Here is a 25,048-nt window from a genome sequence, read left to right on the forward strand (position 1 = left end):
AATTATTTAAAAAGTCTCCGAAAATTTCATCCAGATCCGACCTTCGGTTCTGGTATTACAGTGCGATTAGTGAACATTTTCAATTTCATTAGTATTTTCATAAGCGATAGCGAAACGAGGTGCACATTTTTATGAAACTTACTGGTAAATTCATTTAGTTGGCAGTTCATGTTAGTTAGTGAATATATAAATCTACTTTAGGAATACTAGTACTCGGTTTCCACTTCCGAAAGCACCGAAATCTCGAAAAACGGTACTCACTTCGATTTCTCAGCAACGGTTAGGCCGATATTCACGAATCATGATTCAAATTAAAGCTCTCATTGGCTTCAAATATACTGTGCAATTTCATCTGACTTCCGGTTCCGAAATTATACAAACATGAGTGTCAAAACATTCGAAATGACGACGCAAAACTAGTACGCGACGGTACGTGCGGCTTTGCTCCGTTCGCAGCACGCTTGATTCAATTTCGTATAGCGTGCAGGGTTGCCACATTAAAATTTCTATTTTTCAGTGATTAAAAAGTTTAAACGAGACCCACTCAATTTTCTTAGAGATGATTTGATCGATTTCCACAAACAGGCTCAAATAAAAGTTGCTATAGTTTCATAGGTTGCTGTTTAATTTAATCCGAATCCGACTTCCGGTTCCAGCATTATAGGGTAAAGCGTGTTTAATCTTTTAGTGCGACAATGCAAAATAAAGTAAAATTCTTATTAACTTGACATAACTGTTTGAATTGAAAAGGTTATGTTAGTTTATAAGGAGTGTATCGAAAATAAGCTATCCACAAATATCTCTTTCCAATTATGATAAAAAACGATATTTTATTCAAACTAAAAATTGATCCTTTATTGTACGAGGTTAAACTTGAGCATAATGAAAACCGGATGAAATTTAAGTTATTCCTTCACGAATTTTCGAACTTTTGATCGAACGCTCTTCATCAAGTTCCGGACAAGTGTTGCATCGCATTTTTTGGACGCTTGACCCCAATTTTTTTAAACTCCTGCATGTTCCCAGCTGCCTTACCAGTCTTCTTGAAGTCCTTCTTCATGATTGGCCAATAACGTTCGATGGGTCTGATGGCAATTTGGTGGACTGATATTTTTCTCAACGAAATTTATACCCTATTCCGTAAGTCAATTGAGAGTGGCTTAGGCATAGTGAGCCGACGCTAAAGCTGGCCGAAACAGTGGAGGTGTACTATGCTTCTTCTATAAAGACAGCAATCTCTTCTGGAGACACTCAGATCGATATATTTCTGCATTTATAGTTCCGGTAGTGTAAAAAATGGTTAACTTCAAACCACAGGAACATATAGCTTGCCATACCAGAACCTTTCGACCGAATTTCTCCACTTGAATCGACCTGTCCGCATCGAACACAATCTCCCCAACGACGACAGTAAAATATTGTGGACCTGGTAGGGTTTTTGAGTCCTCCTTTACATAAGTCTCATCGTCCATCCAAACCCATGCATCCGGACACTGCAAAAGACACGAATACAATTTCCGGGCCTTTGTTGCTGCTCGTTTCTTCTGTTCTACATATTGTTTCGAGATTTTCTGTTTCTTGTAGGTCTTCAGGTGATTTTGCCTCATGATACGCTGGATCATTCCGACGCTCGTTCCTGCTTTTTTGGCCAAATCACGTATTGACATTGATTTGTTCTTCATGATTAGAGATACCAAACGAAAGCTGACAGCGAAACGCACAGCATGCTGTAATCTGAGCATAAAAAACCATCACAAATACATGCGTACAATACAAATGTATGTGGATAGCTTATTTTCGATACACTCCTTACGCAAGAAAATTTCTTATTTTATTCAAGATTGAAAAAAAATTCTTCGCAGAATCTTGTAGTTAAAGTTTTGAAAATATAAGAAAGGCATCATTACACCACTAGGTGGATTAAAAAAGGTTTTTTAAATTAATCTGAGTTCTCCATCCCAAATTTATTATTTTCGTAATCCTCATGAAATTTAAAATAAATTATTTTTTGACATCAAGACGATGCTAGCATTGACTTCAATACAATTATTGACTATCATCAAATATATTATATATCAATATGGATCACTTTAACGAATCCAATACAAATCGAAAAAAACATCACAGTAACACCATCTCGTGACGGAAAAGACTATTAGTTCAGTCATGTTTAGCAGTTTGCGTTTAGCGTGCATCCAGAAGTGAAATGTCAAAAATAATGGAGCATGATGCCAACATAGAGGTGTTAACATTTTCATATTCACATGTGTTTTTTTCTGATGTAGAATTACACTCTTTTGGACCTATCGTCATTACTTTCAAGAGTTATGAAGTAGTATTTAACTTTGTTCGTGAATGTTATGAATAGTGCTGAAAAGACGAAACCTATAGGCTGTGAAGGCAATGTTTGGCAGATCACTTCTGATATATAGAACAAAATTAAAATGAAATAACCGGTGTATTACAAGTTACTATGATTGCGATATTTTTTTCATTGCGTTCATGACATTGAAGTTAGAATGTAAAAGAATATGGTCATTTTTATAAATTGTTTTGCAAATATTCTAAACTTCTAGTCAAAAATTGAAATTTCGATACTTATTTTCTAAAAAGTAATTGAGTTTCATTCAACAGACGAACCATTCTAAAATTCGACAAAAAAAATAGAAAGTTTGTTTAGCACTGAACAAATGTTAATAAATAGTATGATAAGTGCAATACAGTAAGCAAAAGAACAAGTTATACTTATTACTTCTACTTCAATTGATAGTTCTCGTTGAGTCGAATTACGGTTTATTCCTATACTAAATTGTTTTGTTTTGAAGCATTTATTTATTTATGAAACAACCTGATATTGTATATTTTTATCATTGAACTTCGAATTGCTCCCACATCCACCGTATTCGTCAGATTTAGCTCCCAGCGACTACTGACTGTTCGTACACCTGGAAAAATGCTCGCCGGTAAGAAATTTCGCGTGGTATTAAAATGTTAGAGCGGCGCTGGAATGATTGCGTTACTCCGGATGGAGATAACATTGATGAATAAAGTTAATTTTGAACCAGAAAAAACGTGTTCTCTTTACAGCCTTTACAGTATTATTAAATGAAAAAACGTGATTAATCCACCTAGCAGTGAGATGATACCTTTTTTTTATCAATTCGCATGTGGTTTTTGCATGAATATTCTTCGGTGTTTAAGTTTTCATTACATTATTTTAATGACCGTCGTTTTAAGCGACAATTTGAGATTGTAATCACTCATTACTCTGTAATGTCGAAACTGCAAATACAATCGAATTTAAATCTAGAAGTGTGATAATCAATTAAACATGCCCTGATATGTAAGTTCCACTTTAGAGCTTACGGTAATTTAAGGTACTTCCAGAGCCGGTATTCAGGAACCAGCAAAACCCAAACCGATTCGTATGGCCATATGACGAATAAATTACAACAGTTTTAAGTCCAACTTTGAAGCTTAATTGAATAAAATTCATTAATTTTTGTATGTATGTATAAAACTAATTAATTTTGTATATAAGTTTAATTCAATTTGAATTTTTGTTTCTGAAATTTGATTAGGCTTTTTTGAGAAAACGATTGAGCTTTGAGAAACGATTTTATACTGGAACCGGAATTCTAAAATCGGTATGGCCGAAGTCAGATAAATTCACCTGAATAGCTGTACAGTTTACATTTGTTTCAAAATATTTGAAAATCAGTGAAGACATCTTTGAAAAATTATAGCATGAATTAAATTTTTAGGTGCCTTCTGAATCGACAACTGAATACCACTAAAACTGAAAAAAGTTAATTTTTTTTATCGACTATCTAAATCTGCTAACCCGATAAACCTGATTAATTTATGTGGAATATACATTTTTATACTAATCACCCTGTATCCCCGAAACCGGAAGTTGGATCTGACTAAAGAGTAAGATGTTTTAAAGAATCTTGAAACTTTTCATTTGCATCTTAGATGATTCTTAGATTTCATTTGAATCTTAGATCGGTTCAGCCATCTACGAGAAGAATGAGTTACACAATTTTGATTTCGTTTCATATATCATCCTGTAGTTCCGGAACCAGAGGTCGGAACCAAACATAATTCAGGAACTTTGTTTGAGAGCATACGAATTTTCGTATGAATCTGAATTTGTAGAAAAGAAATTTTCAGAGAAAATTGAGTGAAATTATTTGTCACACACGCATTTGCTGATCTCGACGAACTGATTCGAATGGAATATGGATGTTATGTTCTTTCAGCATTTATTGCTGTAAGTAGTTTAAAACAATATAATTAAAAAAAAATCTGCCATCATCTGGTTTATATATGTCATATTCGAACGATTATGTTGCCAAAAACGAACCGTGCTAAAATCGGTCCGAAGCAAAATATCATGCTGTACACAGTCTGGACGGATTTTAACAATCTATGGCTTGTTAAATAGGTATTATCGTGCGGAATCTAAGTCTGAAAACATATTCTGTTTTCAAGGTCAATTGTGACAGATACTGTCAAAAAACTGAAAATTTTGACATAAAACTTCGAATAACTCAAAAAGTAAACATTCGATCTCAAAACCATTCAATAGCGTTTTGGATGACGGGGAGACCTTTCATTTGCGACTAGTTTGATCAAATTCGGTCCAGCCATCTCTGAGATCTCGACCTCTTAGTTGACAACACACATACAGACACACACACAGACATTTGCTCAGTTCGTCGAGCTGAATCGATTGGTATATGTCATTCGGCCCTCCGGGCCTCGGAAAAATTTTCGAAAGTTTGAGCGAATTCTATACCTATTATTTATATATATAAAAAAAAGGTAAAAAAAAACAATTTATTTACAATTTTGAAAGCTTAGCTTTTGCATTTAAATTTTCTTTAATTCAATACGATTACGTGTCTGTTGAAAATAATTCCCAAGCAATCTTATGTGCAGTTACTGGAATGAAGCAATGATATAGAAAACCCGCAAAGAAATCGGGAACCTTGGAAAAGGCAACAAACAATAGTCTTTCTTATGTAAAAATCCCTTCTTAATCCACCTAGTGGTGTGATAATGCCTTTCTCCTATTTCATAACAGTCTCATGAAAATATATTTCATACTTTTATGAAATAATTTCGGACACTAATTTTGACACCAATTGATTCAGATTGATTAGAGTAGTTCACAAAAGCATGCTTCAGTGTTTATGTCACACAGTCAGCATCATTTTTCCAAACTAGTGCTTGACATTTGCGTTGCCTATTTGTATGAGAACAGTGATGCTAATCTAAAAAACGAGTGACATTATTTTCACATTTCTGGTATATATCACCCTGTAATTACTGAACCGGAAGTCGGATCCGCATGATATTTCGGAACTTTGTATGGGACCATAAGACCTTTCATTTGAATCTAAGTTTGTTAAAATCGGTTTAACCTTCCCAGAGTAATGTGAGTGACATTATTATCACATTTTTGATGTATTACTGTCATATTTTTTATGCATATCACTCTGTATTTCCGGAATCAGAATTTGGATCTAAATGATATTCAGGAACTTCGTATAGGACCGTGAGACCTTTCATTTAAATCTGAGTTTGAGAAAATCGGTTTAGCCATCTCCGAGAAAAGTGAGGGACGTTATTTTCACATTCTTAATGCATTATTTTCCCATTTTTGGTGCATATCACCCTGCAATTCCGGAAGCGAAAGTCGGATCCAAATCATATTCAGGAATTTTGTATGCGACTATGAGACCTTTCATTCAAATCTAAGATTGTGAAAATCGGTTTAATAATCTCCGAGAAAAAAAGGTTGACATTATTTTCACATATTTGGTGCATATCACCCTGTAATTCCGGAACCGGAAGTCGGATTCAAATTAAATTTAGGAACTATGTATGGGACCATGAAACCTTTAATTTGAATCTAAGTTTGTGAAACTACGAGAAAAGTGAGTGACATTATTTTTACATTTTTATTGCATTATTTTCACATTTTTTATGCACATCACCCTGTAATTCCGGAACCGGAAGCCGGATCCAAATAGAATTCAGGAACTTTGTATGGGACCGTAGGGCCTTTCATTTGAATCTAAGTTTGTGAAAATCGGTTCTGCCGAGAAAAGTGAGTGACATTTTTTTCACAATTTTTGTATATATCACACTGTAGCTCCGGAACCGGAAGTCGGATCCAGAAAAAATTCAGGAACTTTGTATGGGGCTGTGAGACCTTTTATTTGAATCTAAGTTTGTGAAAATCGATTGAGCCATCTCCGAGAAAAGTGAGTGACATTTTTTTCACATTTTTAATGCATTATTTCCCCCTTCTTGGTGCATGTCACCCTGTGATTCCGGAACCGGAAGTCGGATGCTAATGAAATTCAGGAACTTTGTATGGGACCATGAGACCTTTCATTTGAATCTAAATTTGTGAACATCGGTTCAGCCATCTCGGTGAAAAGTGAGTGAGATTTTTTTTCACAATTTTTGTACATAGCACCCTGTAGCTCCGGAACCGGAAGTCGAATCCAAATGAAATTCAGGAACTTTGATGGGGCTGTGAGACCTTTCATTTGAATCTAAGTTTGTGAAAATCGGTTAATCCATCTCCGAGAAAAGTGAGTGACAATATTCGTCACACACACACACACACACACACACACACACACACACACACACACACACACACACACACACACACATACACACAGACATTTGCTCAGTTCGTCGAGCTAAGTCGAATGGTATATGACATTCGGCCCTCCGGGCCTCGGTTCAAAAGTCGGTTTTTGCAGTGATTGTATAGCCTTTCTATATGAGAAAGGCAAAAATCCAAGCAATTCAATGGAATGGTTTTTAATAGCCGCACGAATCGCCATCCAGCTTGTTTTACCCCAAATGCCCAGCAGTTTTAGGATTTTCTGTAATATTTTTTTTGTAACTTGAAAAGAAATCGAGTGCGGTCTATTGAAATAGCTTGATTTTATGTAAAAATGTCTGATTTAGATAAATATTTCACATATTGGAGGAATTGGGGTAATATAAACTTGCAAACTGAATTTGTTCTGGAAACTATTTTTGTCTGTATTCAATTTCGATCAAGATATTATGCGGACTTAGATCTCACATTTCGAGAGCTTAATATCTTCCCTTATTAGAACATCGAATGAAAAATTGTTACAAAGACCCGAAACAGTCAACTTAGACAAAACCATGCGCATCTCCTGTGCATCGTAGTGCGAATAATATGGTGTAATGAATACTCAAGTTCGTCTCCAATATTTATATTGCATCACGATTTTTTTATGTTTGCGGCGTAGCAAGAAAAGTTGAAAAAGCAACTTCCTTCGAATGCATGCTCCGAGGTGGTAACCTTATGAAGAGAAGTACTTTACATGGATGGGGTGAAATGTAAATCGATTGAAAATTGATCAAAAGTGGGATCACGGCTGGTTCTGGACTTCAACAAAAATATACAAATCGGGGAAGGTTAGAAAGATTTTCTCTATCTTGAGAAGACGAATGATCTCAAGGTTAAAATATTCACCTCGTCTTTCATCGGTTTCGAATGCTCCAGGCCGGAGTTTCCAATAATGTCACCGAAGTTCCCAACTACAGACCGGTAACAACGGATCGTTCTGTATTCTGACGTAATTAGACGAATGATGCAATCTGGCACATATCGTTAATGAAATGAAAATTCAATCGACATTCCGTCGGAAGGCAATCCGCCACGAGGCGGAAAATTGAAGGCAAGAAAACCCCCAAAACACACAAGCCGCAAGAGTATAAATTGTCTAAAAATATCAACATATGCTGTATGTAAACAAGTTAACAAGTGGGTCTGCTCTGTTTTGGTGCTGTTGAGCGATAATCAGTAGACGAAATGAGTGATCTATTGGCTTGTGGGGCACAGTGAAAAAGAAATTATAAATATTTTAAGGCGGGTAATTTTTTTTTGTGTTTTAGTCCTTGAATAAAAATCAATGCATCCACGTGAAAAGCATTAAATTGAACAAAAAAAAAAACGATTTTAAAGAGTGCACATCACCACTTTCGGCAGTAATTTATGATGACGGCTATTTTTCCTGGCTTTCAACTTCTCAATCATCTATCGCGCCTGAAGCGTGGTTCTGGCGGAAAACCAAAATCGATGAAGATAAGTAGTTCAACAGGCAACCCCAACCCCAAATGCCGTGTGCTTCGGATGCTTCCAATTGATACTCATTTTTGTCGATTACTGGCGGGCGTGAAAAACCCGAAACCCTAGATTAACCCATTCACGGATTTTCATCCGTTATGTAGATGTACGTATTTATTTATGCAAGCATTTCCTTTTGCAAACCATTTAAATTGGTTCGGCAGGGCGCTTTGCTGATGGGGAATGGAGAGCGAAGGAGAAAAAAAAACATCGGCTCGGATTATGTCCGGGATTGAATTAAGTGAAATCATGAGGATGATTGGATTGAAAATGGAAATTTTTACGGCATGGGAGACTGGATGGAAATTTGATTCTATTTTGAAAGCGCATATTTCGAAACCATGTTGCTCTGAACGTTAATCATTATTGAATTGCGGTTAATAGATTTTTGATTTGCAACTTATTTAATGTTATTGCTAGTGATTTTAATTGACCACTTTATGCGACGGTGTCAAAAATAAAACTCATTTTGACCTAGTCCAGTTTCCTCGTTACACAATTCTGATATGGTTTTTGCGGCGTGTACAGTTTCGCAGATTCCGAGTAAACACCAACAACCCGACCCGGCAACGGTGTTGGTTTTATTTCAAAACTTCATCCGCCGGCGGAAGCTGTAACTCTAACCAATGATGTATGGAGTGAAACCAGATTTGCCGGAATAGGTTGGTCTACCATCTGTACACATAATAATTTTCCACGGACATCCATGCATGCATAAATGAAAACGGAGGACGTAAACAAAGCATTTAAATGTTTCCTCCTGTACGGTTGACCTCTTGTTTTTCCGGTCTTCTCTGCGGGAAGCGAATACTTGAGTAATTCGAAAAAAAACACGAAACTCACCTGCTATTTTTACGGTTCAGTTGTACGATGAAGTGAAAAAATACACTACAAAGATTTCTGCTATTTATTAATGAGGCACGACGCTAAATCCTACCAGTATTGCGTCGGACCATTGTGTGATCTTAGAAGTGGAAGTAGAAGCTTTTGAAGGCATTCCCGTCTGCTCGTTTATTGCACCGGTTATCACCAATTGAATGCTCCGTTGATTGCCAAATCATTTATTTTTTGGTAAACGTTGATATTTTCCATTTTCTTGTCTTCTGAGACATCAAACCTAAAGCAATGCAAAACAGGAGTCTCGGAAGTTGGTTTTCACGTACATTCTATCATCCATAATGAGACAATGCTGTTTTGTCAACATCTGTGAGAGTGTCGGTGCAGGTGATTTTCTTACTTTATTCTGTCGTTCCTTGTTATTCGGTGCCTTTTGAACTTTGTACCTAAGGAGTGTATCGAAAATAAGCTATCCACATACATTTGTGTTGTATGTATTTGTGATGGTGCTCAGATCACAGCTTAGCTGTCAGCTTTCGTTTGTTTACTTGTTTGTGCGGTTTAAATGTTGCGTTTTCAAAATATCGCGTATTGAAAAGGAAGTGAAAATTGATGTTCTGGGCACATGGCTAAGTGAGATGGGTATTACTATGCAAAGGTAGAAAATCCGGTTCTTCCAACCCGAAACTGGACCAGAAAGAGGTATCTCTAATCATGAAGAACAAACCAATGTCAATACGTGATTTGGCCAAAAAAGCAGAAACGAGTGTCGGAATGATCCAGCGTATCAAGAGCGAAACCACCTGAAGACCTACAAGAAGCAGAAAATCTCGAAACAAAGTGTAGAACAGAAGAAGCGCGCAGCAACAAGGGCCCGGAAATTGTATTCGCGTCTTTTGCAGTGTTCGGATGCATGCGTTTTGAAGGACGATGAGACTTATGTAAAGGAGGACTCAAAAACATTTCCATATCCACAATACTTAGCTGTCATCGTTAGGGAGGATGTGAGCTATGCGGACAGGTCGATTCAAGTGGAGAAATTCGGTCGAAAGGTAATGGTATGGCAAGCAATATGTTCCTGTGGTTTGAAGTAAACCATAATACACCTCCACTGTTTTGGACGGAGTTAGCGTCGGCTCACTATGCCAAAACCACTCTCAATTGGCTTGCGGAAAAGGGTATAAATTTTGTTGAGAAAAATATCAATCCACCAATCTGCCCACAGCTTCGATTCATCGATCATTACTGGGCAATCGTGAAGAGGGGCTTCAAGAAGACTTGTAATCCCAGTTGGGAACATGCAGGAGTTCAAAAAACTTAGGTTGAAGCGTCCAAAAAATGCGATGCAACACTTGTCCGGAACTTGATGAAGAGAGTTCGATTAGAAGTTCGAAAATTCGTGAAGCTTAAACTTAAATTTCATCCTGTGTTCATTATGTTCAAGTTTAACCTCGAACAATAAAGGATCAATTTTTATTTTGAATAAAATATCGTTTTTTATCATAATTTGAAAGAAAAATTTGTGGAAAGCTTATTTTCGATACACTGCTTTAAATTACATCTTCTAAACCTGAAAAGTTCGCCATAATTCGTCCGAACTTGATCAATGACATAGTAGCAATTGTAAAACAATTCTAAGTTTGATGAAATCTTCGAGGAAATTGAGCTATAAACAAAAAGGCGGATGGGTAATGTCAGAGACTTAACTGGATGTCGTGAATACGTAAACAACTGACATATTCCTTAACACTTCGGAATATCAATTATTTGATCAATTGTATGAATTATGCAAGCATTCCCCATTTTTATTACTAGAATTTGAAACAATGCACCTGAACTAAAGTACAGATTAGTTACATTAAACATTCTGAAACACAAATATTATGAAATAACCAGTATAGTTCTTTATAATAAAAATCGCCGCATACAAAATTTTAATGTCGATAATTTCATTTCGGATTTGCATAATTTATTGAAAGAAACTATCAATATGCTGCAGGGATTCGTTTCTAGCATTCAGAAGGGTCAAATTGCGTAATTCTCTACGACATTAAACTCTGGAACATTTTTCGCAAAAACAAAGAAGGCTTCATTTGATCTCGATTACTGTGAATTTCACACAGCGAAAAGTGCACAAATCTAACCAAGCTGTTCTAGATTTGCAATAAACTGAGGATATTAACCTTCGATTTACGAACAACAAATCCTAATAGTTCTTTAGAAAACCTTTAGAGCCATTAGAACGGCTGATTTTGTGTAATGCTATCCACCGTTGTTTTTTCACCAATGCAAACGACTAGCAGCTGTGACGTAATCGCTCTTGTCGGAAGCGAAACTAGTTTTGCAAACGACACAAAACACATCTGCTCGCAGTGGCGATAGAATCCAAACTGATCCAATTTTTGTTAACAGGTTTCTTTTTACGTGATTTCGTTTGTAGCTTTTTCACTAATGGGCGGTCCTAACGGCTATAAAAATAGCAGCATATAGGATTTTAATTTCGATTATATCATTTCGGATTTGCATTTCATTGAAAGAAACTATCTGGATGCTGTACGGGATTCATTCCTGCCTTTCAGAAGGACCAAATTGTGAAACTCACTACGATATTAAGCACTGTTCGGAATATTTTTCTCGAACGATTTGTTGTACAGCAGCAGATATTTTGTTCTCTTGCTCAGAACGCGTTCTGATTGTTGGTGTTGACATGGGTCAAATGAGACAGGGTTTGCAATAGTGTACTATTAAAAAACTTAAATGTTGTTGCAAAACACGTTCAAGGTGAAAAATTTCAATTCTATTGGTAGTTAGATTATATAAATCCTTCCACAAATCACTGAGCTATGAGCTTTAAAAATACGAGAAAGGCATACGCGCCTTATGAATTATCCTCTTTGATACTTTAATTTAATTTTGAATTATTTGAGATTATGTCACACAACTGAAAATTTTATCATAAAATTGTGATCATATTTCCGATTGCATGTAGCAAAAATAATGTTGATTCGTTAGATACAACAAGAGATATTCACGATCAAAAACTTGTCACTCTCTCAGAGGACAAATTTTGAAAAGGCACCACATAGTAAAGTAAATCGTATTCACGACAAAACAATTTGATAGATATCAGTGATTATATATTTATTTGAAAGGCGTGATACATGAAATTTATTTATGAAAACTGTTTGGTTTTAACAGGACGGTGCTACGTGCCACACAGCACGAAACGATCGAAGTTCTGCGATCAATCTTTGAAAATTGAATTATCAGCAGAAATGGTGATGTAAATTGGCCTCCGAGAAGCTGCTATTTGACGCCGTTGGATTATTTTCTTTGGGGAGCGGTTAAAGATAAATGTTATGTTAACCATCCAGAAACAATTGATGACCTTAACAACGAAGTTGCTATTGATGACATAAGGCTAGAAACAATTGAAAATGTATTCGAAAATTGGGTGGATCGGATTGACTACTGTCAAGCCAGCCGCGGGGATCACTTGAACGAAATTATTTTTCATGATAAATTTTATGAACCAACCTTTCAAATAAATGTATAATTATTAAAATCTATCAAATCGTTTTTGCCTTTCTCATATAGAAAGGTTATGCAATCACTGTGAAAACCGACTTTTGAACCGAGGACCGGAGGGCCGAGTGTCATATACCATTCGACTCAGTTCGTTGAGTAAGCAAAATGTCTGTGTGTGTATGTGCGTATGTGTGTATGTAATGTTTTTTTGCACTAACTTTTCTTGGAGATGGCTGATTTTCACAAACCTAGATTCAAATAAAAGGTCTTGTGGTCCCATAAAAAAATCCTGAATATTATTTGGATCCGACTTCCGGTTCCGGAGATATGGGGTAAAATGCAAAAAATAATGAAAATATGTGTTCTAACTTTTCTCATAGTTGGCGCGACCGATTTTCACAACTTAGGTTCAAATGAAAGGTCCTGTGGTCCCATACGTAATTCCTAAATTTTATCCGGATCCGGAAATATAGGGTAAAGTGTGTTAAAAATTTTATACAATCACTGAAAAAGACGAAAAACTGTGAAAAGTTTTCTAAATTGGTTGGTTTGTTTGCTTGTTACGGGCACGGTTTGCTTGTTTGTTACGGGCAACTTGATCTATGCTGCGTTCCCACAGCGGCAGTTTGTAAAGCTTTGATTGCAAAAACCGGATAAATACATTTGTTTGGGAGGAACCGGTTAAGTTTTTGTCCGGTTTTTGCATGCAAAGTTTTTCTGTTCGGTTCTTGCAAAAAAGATAACTTCAAGCGATTCTTGCATTGCAAAATCCATGTCCGGTTTTTACTCTCAATGTTTTTATCCGGTTTTTGCATTCAAAAATATTTAAACGGGTTTTCCAAACTAAATTATCGGATTTTTGCTTTCAGCCGTTCATTTGTTTTCCTTACTTGTTCCACAACAACTTACTAAAAAAATCTTTTTTAATCCACCTAGTGGTGTAGTGATGCCTTTCTCATATTACTTATTTTTTCAAAAACATCACTGGAAGATTCCGCCAAGAATTTTTTTTCAAATTTGAATAAAATCAAAAACTTTCTTTGGGTATAAACTACCATATCCTTTTCAATTTGTAAACAGTTATGTCAAGTTAATATAGATTTAAAAGTGGCAACCCTGCACGCTATACTAAATTGAACAAAGCATGCTGTGTGCTAGGCGGTTGTGTTTTCTTTTTCCGTAGCAGCTCGATTCCAATGTGTACCAGTTTCGCACCGGAAGTCGGATTTGGATGAAATCAGAGTATCTTTTGAGACAATTTGAATTATGATTTGTGAAAATCGGTTTTACCGTTACTAAGAAATCGGAGTGATTTCTGGTTCTGGAGCTTATCGTCACAATTTCCGGTGCTTTCGGAAGCGGAAACCGGGGACTAGTAGTCACAAAGTAGATTTATATATTCACTAACTAACAAGGTCTGCCAAATAGGAGAATTTAGCACTAAGTTTAAAAAAAATTGCACCTCGTTTCGCCATCACTAGTGAAAAAATACTCATGAGAGTGAAAATTTTCCACTTATCGCGGTGTAATATTGGAACCGAAAGTCGGATCTTGATAATTATTTCCGGGAGTTTTTAAAGATTTTCAAAACCATTTATTTGTATTTTAGTTTGTCAAAATCGGTGAGAAATTTCCAAGAAAATTTAGTGCACATTTTCTCATAGATTTGCACATATTACCTTGTGATTCCGGAAGCGGAAGTCGGATAAAGATAAAATTTATTAGCAAGCTATAGGACCATAAGACCTTTCATTTGAATCGCATTTTGTGATATCGATGAACTGAGTCGAATGGTATATGACACTCGGCCAAAAGTCGGTTTTCACAGTGATTGCATAGCCTTTCTAAATGAGAAAGGTGAAAATTTAACTAACAATTTTAAATATAAATTTTTATTAAAATAAATTATCTTGAAGGCAGCTAAAGAGACAAAAACAAATTTTCCAAATCAGTGGCTGGCGGTAAAGCAAAATAGCGAGGATAGACTTGTGACGCGGTGTGTGTTTATTTTCTGATCTGTTGTGTTTCCATAGATAATAATTGAATAACAGTTCGGCTGAAAAGTTCGTATCGTTTAATAGAAACACACATTTTTTTGCCAAAATTCGTTTTTATTATTCAACATAATTGCCATCAGAGGCGATACAGCGATTATAGCGATCTTCCAACTTTTCGACACCATTTTTGTAGTACGATTTGTCCTTTGCCTCAAAATAGGCCTCAGTTTCAGCGATTACCTCTTCATTGCTTCTAAATTTTTTACCAGCGAGCATTCTATTGAGGTCTGATAACAGGAAAAAGTCACTGGGGGCCAAATCTGGAGAATACGGTGGATGAGGGAGCAATTCGAAGCCCAATTCGTTCAATTTCAGCATAGTTTTCATCGTCTTGTGACACGGTGCATTGTCTTGATGAAACAAAACTTTTTTCTTCTTCAAATGAGGCCGTTTTTTGAAATTTCGTCCTTCAAACGCTCTAATAACGCTATATAATAGTCACTGTTAATGGTTTTTCCCTTTTCAAGGTAGTCGATGAAAATTATACCATGCGAATCCCAAAATACAGACGCCACAACCTTACCGGCCGATTGTTGAGTCTTTCCACGCTTTGGGTTCGGTTCATCGCGTGCAGTCCACTCAGCTGACTGTCGATTGGACTCTGGAGTGAAGTGATGGAGCCATGTTTATATATTGTTATATATCGACAAAAAAAATCGGTTTTATTTCGATATAACAGCTCCAAACACTGCTCAGAATCATCAATTCGTTGTTGTTTTTGATCGATTGTGATCTCACGCGGCACCCATTTTGCACAAAGCTTTCTCATATCCAAATATTCGTGAATAATATCTCCAACACGTTCCTTTGATATCTTTAGGGTGTCAGCTATCTCGATCAACTTCACTTTACGGTCATTGAAAATCATTTTGTGGATTTTTTTCACGTTTTCATCGGCAACAGCCTCTTTTGGACGTCCACTGCGTTCATCGTCTTCGGTGCTCATATGACCAGTACGAAATTTTGCAAACCACTTACGAATTGTTGCTTCGCCCGGTGCAGAGTCTGGATAACACTCATCAAGCCATTTTTTGGTATCGGCGGCACTTTTTTTCATCAAAAAGTAGTGTTTCATCAACACACGAAATTCCTTTTTTTTTTTTCATTTTTTCACAATAACAAAAGTAGCTTCACTCAAAATGCAATATCTCACAAACTAATAATCAGACAGCTGTCAAATTCATACACGTATCTTTTGAAGGTTGGTACTAACTGAAAATGGTATGGATTTAATTCTAGTGGCGCCCTCTCATAGAAATGATACGAACTTTTCAGCCGATCTGTTAACTGTGGCTATAATTGAATGCTGTGGTGGCCAAGAAAAGCGAAGCACGCTTGGTTCTCCTAGTCAGTTAAGCTTTCTCTTCATGTGTTTTCATAAGCATGGTGTTTAATTGGAAAACACAATTTCGCCGGTTAGGAGTTAGCTATGGGTTCGAGTCCCGTATTCATTACATAGTTGCATTCACGTGTCATTTTTCCAATCTGTTTTCCTCGTTAGATTGTGATCAAATTTAAAATTAGTTCAAGACGGCTCTACTTCTTAACAAGACTAAAATAAATCGTTGAAAGCCAAAGTAAACGTACTTTGATCGATCTAAAAAGGGCGTCTTCTAACGACGTCTTTTTCACTCTAACAACTTTTGACCGGTAGTTTGTATCTTCGGAACTAGAAATGACAGCCATTTGAACTTTACCACAATGAGGTAGCTTTCAAAAGAACATAGACACGTAGAAACCGGCTCTGCCATCTCTGAGAAAATTGAGTTGTAAAAAAAACAAAGCGTTTTTAAATGATAACGTCTAATGTAAAAGATCCTGTTTACTACGAGCCAAATCATCTACGAACAATGATCAACGATTGGAACTGACGTTTCGAACCCAATTTAGACATTATTTTCTGCTTCGCCGCAATTTATTACTCGTCCCTGTAATTCCGGTTCCGGAAGTCGGATGAATTTCAGTCATCTCCGAGGAAAGACATTTTGCGTACTTAGCGAACTGTATAAGACAAACGGGTATAAAGATCAATTCGACGAAATTTGTCTATTCTTTTGATCATTACTTACTGTAAAAAAGCTAAAGAAATTTCTTAACTGCAGCACCGAGTTTTACCAACAGCACACACCAGTAGCAGACATTCGTAGTCGCACCGGGATTCTAGTTTATTCAACTCGATTGAATACTCCTGGTCACATACTGATGGACTCAGTTGTGTTTTCAAACCCAAGCTTCGATGTTGGTGTTCGTTTTCTTCATAGCGTGTATGAAATTGAACAAAGCACGCTACGTGCATCGTTAGTAAAGGCGTGTTGTGTTTTTTTTTCTTCCGTACCAGCACGTACCGGTTTTGTGTCGTCATTTTATATGACGGTTTGAACGATTTATCGCCCTTTAATTGCGGAATCGAAAGTCGGATCCGGATGTAAATTCAAAGTAACTTTGAAGACAAGGTGAGTTTTAATTTAAACTAAGACTTGTGAAATCGATTTAAGCCTTGCTGAGAAATCGAAGTGAGTTCTACTTTAGAAGTTTTTTTCCACTGCTTTCAGTTATTCCGGAACAGGAAACGGAAAACCAGCAGTGCCAAATTAAGTTCATATAACTACAAAATTCTGCGAAGTAGAAGAATTTATCAGTCAGTGTTATGGATATTTTTTATTTAAAAGGTATTTTTATTCAGGCCTATTTGCGTACATGCTTTACGTGGCCGAATTAACCGATTTTTTAAATAGTGTATTTTTTGAAGTGGATCTCGTTGTCACTCTTTTTCTAGGAGGAGAGGAGCTTCCATTTCCCTCCTGCGAGGGTTGAGGGGCACTTTGTTCGTGACTCGTCTCGTCATCCATTGCCGCATCGGTGGTTTTGTTGTTGATTTCCGTCTTCTTTTCGTTTTCCTTGGTGATCGCAGTCTTGAGCTCGTTGCTAGTTGCTGTAGATGTAGTTGAGGAGTACTGCGCTCACTAGTTTCCATTGTTGAACGGTTGACCTTGTCTTTGGTTGAAGATGTCCTTTTCGCAGTTTCGGTGCAAGGTTTACCGTAGTGTGCAGGTTGTTCACAAAACTGGCATGTAACCAGCTGATTTTCATAGGTAATCAGCGTTTTACACGGATGTGTCCCACCTTGACCACAAATGATGTATGATGGAATTGCCTTACGTAGATGCATACGTACCACTCGCACGCCATTCCGGATACCGGGGAAAAAATTCCGCCATACTTCCCTTTCGATGGAAAGGATTTCACCGTACCGCGACATATTCTCCCGAACGTACTGATCGGTGACCTGCGTGGGGAGGTCATTCACGCGTACTTCTATGGCATTGTCCACCATGTGCACAGGGATTTTGTATTCAATGTTATCACACTCAACACTGTGCACCTCGTTGTTAACCGAAGCGAATGCAATTGCATCGCTTTCACGTTTAAACATAATGTACACACAGTTAGACGCCTTGTTGAATTGAATCTCAGTTACTTTATTAGCGTCTAGATGCATTCGTTCTTTAAGTAAGATTTCAATTTCATTTGCTGCTGGTCTAACTTTGCTACGCTTGAAATCTATACAAATTGAATTTGGTCTTGTAGGCCAAGATTCCGACTTTGTTAAATCGTATTTGACCATTCCGTACACTCAATTGTTCACTGTACTATATTGTCTTTGTTTCTGTTGTTTCGACCGTAAATGATTTGCGACTGCGTCGTGTGAGATGCGAGCACGAACTGAGGTGTGTTATGGAATTTGTACCTGTTATTGACGATCGTTTACGAAAAAATGCTCGTGAAATTGAAAATTTTGCACTTATCGTGCTTTAGTTCCGGAACCGGAAGTCGGATTTAGATTAAATGTTCTAGAAATTTTTAAAGAGAGGTTTTCATTTGAATCGTAGTTTGTGGTAATCGGTGAAGCCGGTCCCGAGAAAAATGAGTGCACATTTTTCCCTTTAATTTTACATATTACCATGTAGCAGACTATGTGATTGTAAGATCTTTCATTTTAAATCAATTATAAAATGAAAACTTTCATCCAACTACTTTATTCCAAAGAATTTCGGATTAAGGGCTGAGGCCAGTGTGTTTTAGGACAATTTTAACACTTCAAATCTGATTTTCTCAGAAACGGTGACGAATATCCAAAAACCCAACTGACAATCTTTTAGAAAATTAGTTCAGATTATTCTGTAAAAATTTCAGTATGATTCATTGACTTTAGCGGTCGGGAAAGTCTTTTTTCTGAAGGAAGAATTGCATAGCTGAAAACGTCGTCTTTCAACTTGTTCATTGAATATCTCGCCTTCAAAAGCAAAATCTATCCTGACAATGTCTAGATAATTTAATTTAGATGCGATTAGTGTATAAAAACATACATGTTGTCGCGATAAAAATGAAGTGAATGTTATTTTTTGTGAAGGTAAGTCGATTTCTATAGTGGCGCCATTTTTTTCTGCTCCAGTTTCCTGGTAACGTAACGAAACATGAGAGAGAAACAAAATCGTCTCAGCAAGGCTGCCAAACAAGCGGTAGCTTTATCGGATGCAGAGTCATTTTCCACATATACGAGAGAGTCGCGTATAACCATGTGCCTCGCTCTGCATATTACATTTCTCTCCATGCTCTCTCGCATATGTACAAAATGACTCTCGATGGGCCGGGCGACCAGAAAAGTTTCAATATTTTCGGTTACAAGTTTGCATAAAATGTGTCTATGTTTGTATGCACTAAACGCATCTAAATTAAATTATCTAGACATTGTCAAGATAGATTTTGGATCCATGTTTTTGAAGGTGAGATATTCAATGAACAAGTTGAAAGACGGCGTTTTCAACTATGCAATACTTCCTTCAGAAAAAAAGACTTTCTCGACCGCTAAAGTTAATGAACCATTATCAAATTTTCCCAGAATAATCTAAACTAATATTCTAAGAGATTGTCAGTTGGTTTTTTTTATATTTGTCACCGTTTCTGAGAAAATCAGATTTGAAGCGTGAAAATAGCCCTCTACAACACCCTAAAACACATTGGCCTCAGACCTTAATTGTATATATTTCCATAGGTATGGAAATGAATCAAGATGTTTTGAAACCCTCCCAATTTTTTTTCTTAACACGCGCCTGATTCTTATGCAACAAGCGTAAAGCTTCAGATTGAATGATGAGCGAAATTTCGTCATGCACAAGTTTGCATTCTGACGGCAGGACCAATCAGATGTCATTTTAGAACAGCTAGAATAGCATAGGCCCGAGGTTACTACCCTGGGTCATACCCTTAAAATTGAAGTAATTACCAGGTTTAACAGAATGTAAACAACCAATTGGATAATTTATGAGTTTCTTCCAATGGTATCAGGTATGCCAGTTGACTTTATATAAATTTTCGCAAAAAATGAGGAAGTATGAATTCAACAAATCAAAACCTGAGATCAATCGGGAAGAAATCATTTTTTTTCGAATAACTCTCAAGTTGTACTAAACCAGAGCCAACCCGTTACATTTGAAAGAAAATTTCACTTCCAGATCAGTTACGTGTCAAGCTGCACCATACAACTACTCTGCTGCACGATTTCATTTAAAACTAATTCAACGGGAGCGCATAGTACTTTGTTACCTCGCATTCCGTCAACTGAGATGCTTCTTTGAATCATTCTTCTACTTCGGAAAATTGGCACTTCGAGCGAGAGCGATGGCGGAAACTGATATTTCTGTACTTACATTTCATCATCGCGACAAGCTGTAAAATGGATATGTGCTACGTGTGCTGTACTGTTTGCAATGTAATATTCTCACGTCGATGTTGTGATCTGTTGTTCCATGAACTCGTGTACATAAGCAGCTATTCCTGATCATTTGGCTTGGTTTAATTAACAACAAATATGTTCTGTCGATTTGGTTTCGAGAAACATTATCTAAATTTTCGAATAAACATCAGAAGAGATGACACAATAACACGAACATCGTGATGTTCGGAATATGTTACCAATGCCGGAGGTACAATAGCATTCGGCAAAGATGAATTTAATACCCGTTAGAGAGCACATACCAGCAGGGTTGCTCACAGCGACAATACAATCTCCTTTTAGAAGCTGTGCTATCTTCGGGATGGTATCCAATTTTGCAGATGCTGTAATGGAATGGAAGTTGTTTTTGTCACGTTACAATCAAATATAATACCCTGTAAGTATCGAGATACGATTCAGCAGTATTGAACACTCACAAGCAGATTGTTGTATTGACATTAGAATAAAAACGATACGAATGCGTAGGCAATCTTCCTACAGCTTTGCACCAAGTACAGTATCAGTGTTTACAGGCCGTGAAACAAGTCTATCACGAAATAAGAGTCAAATCGCAATTATATAATGAAACGAAGAAATAGCTCCCATCATTCCAACTTACATTTGATGTTTCCTGTTATCTGATTGTTCAACGAGTTAGAAACGTCACTTCACCCTTCCCTCTAGCTGACAAACATACCGGGAATGCAGGTCGAAGAAATTCACAACACAAACAGGGTTAAATCCCTTCGACATTTTCACTCTGGAGTATACTTTGGAAAAAAACAAACATACACAACCGGGTTACTGCGTTCGGCTTCAAAGTCGTTGGCACTCGGTGAAAAGCTGAAGAGAGCTCTCCAACGTTAACGCGAGGAGCTGTCATCCGACAAGGTTTTAGGTGGCTTCCGTATGTTGCTGTTTTGATTGATCTTTCCTCCGGATGGTCCGGGGTGTAGGAGGGCAGATAACGGAATAATGTTATTGTATGAATTGTCATCGGTATTCCAGCAGTTCCCGAGCGGTTCGAATTGAATTTCGACTGGAATCGCTTGGCAGACTTGTTATAGGTACTTAGGTACCAATAATATAGTGTAGTTTGACAGACAATTAGTTGAGAACTGCTCCGCCAGAGGTGCTTTGAAAAGAGCATGAAATAATTCATAAGTTTACAATAGAAAAACGTGCTTAATCCACCTAGCAGTGAGATGATACCTTTTTTGTATCATCCGCATGTGTTTTTTGCATGAATATTCTTCGGTGTTTTAACAAATACAAATAATAATACCCCTAAGTCCCATACAAACGAACCGCCAATGTTTGGTTCACAGCTTGAACAAGTAAGCCTAGCAAATTACTCCCTATCATTGCGATAGTTTGAAAATGTGGAAGGAGATCGTTTCTGGCAACACTTTATGCTAGTTGCTACGGTGCTAAACAAACTTGTTTGTTTATGTTTATCGTTGCTGTATTAAACTGCAACAATCAGTCTAAATATCACCGGCACTAGCACAAAAGATGAAAAATGAACACAAACACCCACGAATCTACAAATATCAATACAGCTAGTAGTAGGGTAAGGGCTCCCTATTTCATCTCATTTGTAAGGACGTCGCCTTCAAACCCCGATTTAGCCACTAAAATCACTGTAACTATTTCATATTACTGCTTCATTCGACTTGCTCCACGTAGAAAATTGATTCACATTTCTTGAAAATTCAACTAATATTTATAAAACAGCTAAAAACACTAATGATGTTTTCACTACTCTGCTCCTAATTTCATCTCAATGGATTTTTATCCATCCTATCGTTGATCTTTTATTCATTCTATAAATTAGCAATGGCGACAGCAATCAAAACAAAATATTCCACTATTACACTCTAACCCGCATTCGCATGGCTGCCAGATGGCTGACTAAACGCTGCCAGCTGGAAAAATATGGCTTGCAGACATTCTGGTGACCGACTGCCTTACCGCTGCCAGATATACAACTCAAACGATACAACCGTACCCACCAGGATTTTTCCACATTATATTGGTGAAAAATTTACTCGGTGAATTATCTAATTAATGGGGCAATGACTTACGGAGATCTAAAGAACTATCTTTTAACATCATTTTATTAGTGAAAACAGATAGAACAGATATAGATATTCTATGCAAAGTAATACATATTTGCTATGAAATCATCTGGCATCTCTGTGCACAGCCGATGAAACACACACACTTCACAGCGTTATGTTGGCGTATAGCGGAATGAAACCAGTGCTACTAGATTTGCCACAATGGTTATTTCAATAGTATTTAACACGCTCTTTCTGGTAATATTCGAAGCCGAAACAGTTTTATTGAAATATTAACATCAATAATATAATTAAACTAATGTCACGGATACCAAAAACATACTTTTTGATGATAATTTGAAGAAGATAAACAATTTTTGTTTTGTAACATTATGAAATAACTTGGCAACTTTGCGAAACCAAATGAGATGAAAACAAAGCGCAATCGAGTGAACTAAGTGAAAAACTTTCATCTCATATTTTTTACTTTTATTGCTTGTCGGGTGAATTTTGAAGTTTTTAATCGTTAACTAAACAAGTGGCAAGTGAACATAATTATTTATGAAGTCATCCAGCATTCAATGGTAGTGTAATTGTGCGAAATAGTGATCATGTTTTGAGAGGAATCGATTAGTAGATACTCAGAAACATGACGAACTGTAAATCTTGAGACGAAAATGTGTCCTAAATTGAAAAGTGAGTTTATTTTATATGAAAAAACGTGATTAATCCACCTAGCAGTGAGATGATACCTTTTTTTTATCAATACGCATGTGTTTTTGCATGGATATTCTTAGGTGTTTTAGTTCTCATGACATTATTTTAATTATCGTCGTTTTAAACGGCAAATTGAGATTTTAATCACTCATTACCCTGTAATGCCGAAACTGCAAAACATATCGAATTTCAATCTTAGCGTGCGACAATCGATTGAACATTCCATGAGATGTCGAAGTAAGTTCCACTTTAGAGTTTTTCGTCATTATTTATGGTACTTCCAGAGCCGGTATTCAGGTATTAGCATAGCCCAAATTGATTCGAATGGCCATAAATTATTACGCCAAACAATTTACATGAAATTTATAAACTCATCATCTGTAATTCCAGAATCGGATAAAATTCACCAATTTTGTATGGGACCTTAAGTCCTGTAATATTTGTTTTTGAAGTTCGATTTGGTCTTTTTTGAGAAAATGATTGAGCTTTGAGAATCGATTCGATACTGGAACCGGAATTCTAAAATCGGTGTAGCCGAAATCAGTTAAATTCACCTGAGCAGTGTGTAGACATCTTTGAGAAATTGTAGTGCGAATTAAAATTTGGGGGTACATTCCGAATCCAAAAACGAATACCGCTCAAACTGAAATAAATTTATTTGGTAATCGACTATCCAAATCTGCAAACCCGATAAACCTGATTAATTTATGTGAAATGGACATTTTTATACTAATCACCCTGCATTTTCTAAACCAGAAGTCGGATCTGACTAAAAAGTAAGAGGTTTTATAGGATTTTAAGACCTCTCATTTGAATCATAGATGATTCTTAGATTTCATTTGAATCTTAGATCGGTTCAGCCATCTACGAGAAAAATTAATTGCATTATTTTAATTTCGTTTCACATATCATCCTGTGGTTCCGCAATCAGAAGTCGGATCCAAACGTAATTCAGGAACCATGTTTGGGAGTATACGACTTTTCAAATGAATCTGAGTTTGTAGAAAACGGTTTAACCATCTCCGAGAAAATTGAGTGAAATTATTTGTCACACACGCATTTGCTGATCTCGACGAACTGAGTCGTATGGTGTATGGAAGTCATGTTCTTCCAGCATTTATTGCTGTAAATAGTTTAAATCAATATAATTATGGAATTACTTCCAACTCGATAATGCTGGTATCATCTGGTTTACATATGCCATATTCGAAAGATTATGTTGCCAAAAATGAACCGTGCTAAAATTGGCCCGAGGCAAATTGTCATGAAAAAGGATGCTGTACACAGTCTTTTTTGGACTTAGAAACAATTATATGTAACAGTATAAAAAATCGTGTTTCATGTTGCTCCCAAGCATTGCTTTTTCATACAGCGCTCAAAATTCCTTCTACTGGAATAAGGCTTACACGAAAATATCTATATCTCCGTTAAAAATGGACGGATTTTAACAATCTATGGCTTGTTGGATAGGTATTACCGAGCGAAATCTAAGTCTGGAAACATATTCTGTTTTCAAGGTCAAATGCGACAGATACTGTCAAAATACTGAAAATTTTGACATAAAACTTCGTATAACTCAAAAAGTAAACATCCGATCTCAAAACCATTCAATAGCGTTTTGGGTGACGGGGAGACCTTTCATTTGCGACTAGTTTGATCAAAATCGGTCCAGCCATCTCTGAGATCTCGACCTCTTAGTTGACAACACACATACAGACACACACACATACACACACACACACACACACACAGACATTTGCTCAGTTCGTCGAGCTGAATGGATTGGTATATGACATTCGGCCCTCCGGGCCTCGGAAAATTTTTCGAAAGTTTGAGCGAATTCTATACCTATTTTTTATATATAAAAGGTGATTTT

The 25,048-nt window shown here is 36.7% G+C and overlaps 1 protein-coding gene and 1 long non-coding RNA gene across 3 annotated transcripts in view; one reads left to right on the forward strand and one right to left on the reverse strand.

The window, feature by feature from the left end:
• Window positions 1-25,048, forward strand: part of LOC131432907 (neuropeptide CCHamide-2 receptor-like) — a 174,472-nt gene that overhangs the window by 50,000 nt on the left and 99,424 nt on the right. The window lies entirely within an intron of this gene.
• On the reverse strand, window positions 20,511-21,144 carry LOC131432908 (uncharacterized). Its single transcript, XR_009229990.1, has 3 exons — window positions 21,012-21,144; window positions 20,830-20,939; window positions 20,511-20,736 (listed from the first exon to the last, which is right to left on the reverse strand). It is a non-coding gene; the product is annotated as an uncharacterized LOC131432908 (long non-coding RNA).

This window comes from Malaya genurostris, chromosome 2, assembly GCF_030247185.1.
Source record: "Malaya genurostris strain Urasoe2022 chromosome 2, Malgen_1.1, whole genome shotgun sequence".
Taxonomy (NCBI): Eukaryota; Metazoa; Arthropoda; class Insecta; order Diptera; family Culicidae; genus Malaya; species Malaya genurostris.